This window comes from Salvelinus namaycush, chromosome 31, assembly GCF_016432855.1.
Source record: "Salvelinus namaycush isolate Seneca chromosome 31, SaNama_1.0, whole genome shotgun sequence".
Classification (NCBI taxonomy): Eukaryota; Metazoa; Chordata; class Actinopteri; order Salmoniformes; family Salmonidae; genus Salvelinus; species Salvelinus namaycush.
In genome coordinates, this window is record NC_052337.1 from 24186970 (window position 1) to 24191350 (window position 4381).

At 41.5% G+C, this 4381-nt stretch overlaps 1 pseudogene; it reads right to left on the reverse strand.

Annotated features, from left to right (window-relative positions):
- Positions 1-1765: 1765 nt before the first annotated feature.
- On the reverse strand, positions 1766-2838 carry LOC120025520 (annotated as a pseudogene).
- Positions 2839-4381: the final 1543 nt, after the last annotated feature.

Consider the following 4381-nt stretch of genomic DNA (forward strand, 5'->3'; position numbering starts at 1 on the left):
TGCGTATTGCTGCCTTTCGCAGGTCGGAGTGCGGTTTGCACATTTTGGTCACAGGGGAATGGGGAAATCTTAAATTGCTCTACCATCTAACCCTGCACCTATACACTATCCCAAAAACCCACCACCCTATCCCACTACTTGGCCCTAAATGGTCATGCCAGGCTGTCGACCTGGGAGGATGGAACCCCTTCTCTCAACTTCCTGTAGATCTTATGCACTAAAACGTCTCACACCCAAAATATGTATCTGCTGCTGCAACCTTGGAGAGGAAAAGGCGCAACGCTTGCTCACCATAAAAATACATTGTTTTATTAGACAAGTTTAAAAGACTGACGTTTCAGCCTTCAATGGCCTTCTTCAGAATAATAACAAAGGGAATGAACAAGTTCATACAGGGCATAGGGAAGACCATTAGGGAAAAAAATATGTTGCTGCAATTACCACAGCTATCTCCTGTGATTCCCACTCCATCAGTACAGTGCAGTTGATCACCATGGCTATAAACACAAGAAATCCAACCTTACTAAAACTCTCTCTTCAGGCCTATTCACTGGGGGGGGCTCCCAGTCTAATCACTCACACTTGGGCTATCCTCTACTCTCTTCACTGCCTCAGCATAGGAAACTTACTGCCACACTCGAACTCTGGCAATATCAACCTGTCTCTCTCTCTCATAGGGCACTTCGGATCCCCAGCTGCATGGGTGCACCCACAGTTGACACACAGTGCTTTCTCTATCTCAACTGTACACTCCTCCTGCACATCTCTCACATCTTGGGGTCTCCCTTCTACACATTGCTGCAACATGTCCGAATCCTTGGCACCTAAAGCACCGTAGAGGTTTCATAGCAGTACAACCTAACCTGACCTCAACAGATAGAAACTCTGTGTCAAAGATCTACAAAACAGACAGTTTATTCTCAGTCTCGCCATTGCCACTGAGTCTATGGATCACCAAACGGTGGGCGTCACAAACACCAGGAATGTTATTTTTCCTTTGAGCCACCTCTACACTCAACGCTACCCCACTGAACACCCCTTTGAGCGGTGCCCTGTTCACATTTTCATAAATTCATAGAATGTTTGTGAATGACGTATAGTAAGACATTTGTGAACATTCTATAGCAATATAGAGTGGTAAAGTGGCGTGTGGGAAATTAATTAAATAACATAATTAATCATGGCAACAGGAGAAAAAAGGTCTCAAACCTCCTACTTCACTCCAGTTGAGTTAGAAATATTAATGAATGTGTATGCAGAATATGAGTATATATTTAAGAAAAAAGGCAATACAGTAGCAGCTGCAAAAGAAAGTGAGCTGGCGTGGCAAAAAAAATGCATTTATCTTGAGTGTTCCACTTATTCAACATTTATATAGTGTGTGTGTGTTTTAATATTTATGCAGGTGCAACCCAACAAGCACAAAACGTACTTGGCAGTAACTGAAGATGAAATATAAAAATATACTCCAAACAGGTGAGGTATAATTTCATTACACGCAATTGTGATGTTGTTTAGCCTACCCTATCTAATTAAACATCGTTCAGTGGCTACATTCAACATGTGATATTTAAGTAGTTAGGGAAATTTTCAAAGCAAAAAAAAAGTAGCATTTTCAGCCATCCCAACACTGCCAGTATTTAATATTGTCTATTTGAAAGTAACACCTAAATGCCTTTGTACATACAAGTCTCCAAATGTGTGCTTACTGGACATGTTCAAATTTGGCACTGGAACTGGGCCTTAAGCATCCCAATGGTCATCTCTACCCTGGCTCGTGTCCTGCAGTGAGCCAAGTTATAATGTTGCTGAGAGCCGGGCTCAGGATCAGGGTAAGGGGCCAACAAATAGGGCTGGCAGGGGTACCCTCTGTCACCGAGCAGGTAACCATCGAACTCTCCTATGATAATACAAGGATACAGTTGACATTTTCAGTTGCAATAGGAGGAAACAATTGGATATAGCTATATATATATATATATATATATATATATATATATATATATATATATAGCTCACCACGGGCAAATCTAGCGCTCAGTGTATACACACAAATGTGCGAGTCATGCACAGACCCAGGCCACTTTGCTTCCACGTGGCTGATGTGGGCTGCATCACATATGATCTTCACAGTGCAGAACAGTAATTAGCTGCAGTAGCTGTATTCTGATGTAACTTTCATTTGGAATACCAAAGGCTACTATTTAGGCCTACCTGCACATTAATGCTGTGGAAAGACTTCCTATTCACATATTCTACTTCATTTACTGAAGGAGCTGTGATAGGAATATGAATGCCATCTATGCAGCCAATCACACCTGGAAATCTTAAAATATATCAAATTAACTGATTAGTGCTTCAAGTCTCAAAGCTTCATACTAAATTAATTAATTATTGCTTAGACTGATACCTGCAATTCTGTGGAATTCTTTGAGTCTTGTGGGTCTGTGACTTGGGAACACCACAAAAGTGTACAGTAAACATTTCAGTGTAAGAGTCACATTTCGGACAGCCCGACAGACGGTTGCATTGGAAATATGCTCAGCGTCACGAGGTTCTATAGAAAACTCCCGTTGGCAAAAAAACGAAGTGCAACACAAAGAATTTGTTTTCTGAACTGAGAGCATGACCACGATGTGTTATATGAACGATATGAGGCCTGAGAAAATTGTTCAGATGAATGATCAATTGTGCAGAAAAACGAAAACGCTCAAACAGATAATCATCAGGGAATGATACAACATCCAAGCGGGGTCTGATCACCCTCTCCCAACTGAGATTTCTGCTGAGTATTTGTGCTTCAATATCAACTGGCTCTTCAAGAAAAGGACACGCCATGTCTGAGTAGATGACACCTTCTTCAGTAGATGACACCTCCTGTCTGACACCTCCTTCAGTCTGCAGGCTTCAGCTAAAGAGGAGGAGAAACTCAGGGTTAGTTGAAGAAAACCTGCCAGTGAGCAGGTTAGCTTCACAGAGTATGTTGCCATAGAAACTGACTCAGAGTTAAGCTGAACTGGCTTTGTGAAACCGAAAACCCAAAGTTTCCTTAAACTCTGAGTCAACTAACTCTAAACCCGCTTTCTGAAACAGGCCCCAGGACCTCCTACTTGCGCCTTTTTATCTGCGAAACAAAACACAGTCCATTACGTAACTCGACTTGACAGAATAGCTGTCTCTAAAATCTGAATGTGAACCAGAACTACATAGCAGATAGAAAAAGTATGTGGGGTACGTACGAATGTCCCTTAAGTGAATGATCAACCTTGCTACCAGGAACAAGTATTCTTCCTTTTCAGAAGTGAACGATAACATACTTATTAGATGAGAGATGGTCATCATTATTTACCAATAATTTCAGTTACTCATATACAATGTTACAGAGTAGTCTGATGATCCATGATGAGATTGCTAGGTGTGTGTGTAATTTAAAACGTTCACTTACACTAGATTTGGCTATGACATAAACATGATTCTCCATATCATTGCTGGACTTCGTGTGGGCAGTCCAAGCCTTTCTCATCTCCTACTCACTAAAAAAGAGGAAGCGATTCATATTTTGCCTGCTGTATTTTCCTAGCAACACATGCCAATGATATTAGTTACATTCCTGGCAGATAAAGTGCATTTTATTCCAAGTGAGGCCAAGAAGGAATGTCCCTGGGGTCTGTGTTGTAGCTAGCATCTTGCTAACTAACATTAACTAACGTTAGCTAACTACATAGCAGGGGCGGATCCAGGAGCATGGATTTTGTGGGGACTGTTAGTAAAACGTTTACTGTTGACAGGAGAACAAGAGGAGACAATAGGACGAGGTGGATAATTTTATAATAAGGCAGGTTTATTCAAGTGTAAAAATATTATGCAAAGCGTGCAGCACGGCTCTTTCTATCTGATCCGTATGGGGTCGTCAGGAAAAGAGGGAGTTTCCACAGTAGTACAGTTTTATATATAGACAACAAGCAAAGTAGGTTGATCTGCGAGTCTGGCCTTCCGATTGGACGATCTGGGTCTTGGGTATTCCTGTACAGGCCTGGTGTCCACGTTCCATTGGTTCCTGAGGTAGTTCTTTGTCTGGAGCTCCAACCCTGAGTTGTGTGTGTCTGAGTGATTGTCATGGGGGAGGGGAGTTGTGGGTGTCGTGCATGTGTCCAATGAGTCCAGCTTATGTCCAATATAAAAGGGAGTGTGTATATTGTGTCAACCATAGCTAATGTTGAGAAGTTGTTAAAACAAGTTACCAATATCTAATACAATTCCTTACAAATCCCCCTCTTCACGTCTCACCAGAGACGTGACATAAAGTATATAAAAAGACAAAACTAAAGGATAAAATTTGTCAGAAGACAAATTTTTGATTCCCTCTCTTCACGTCTCACAA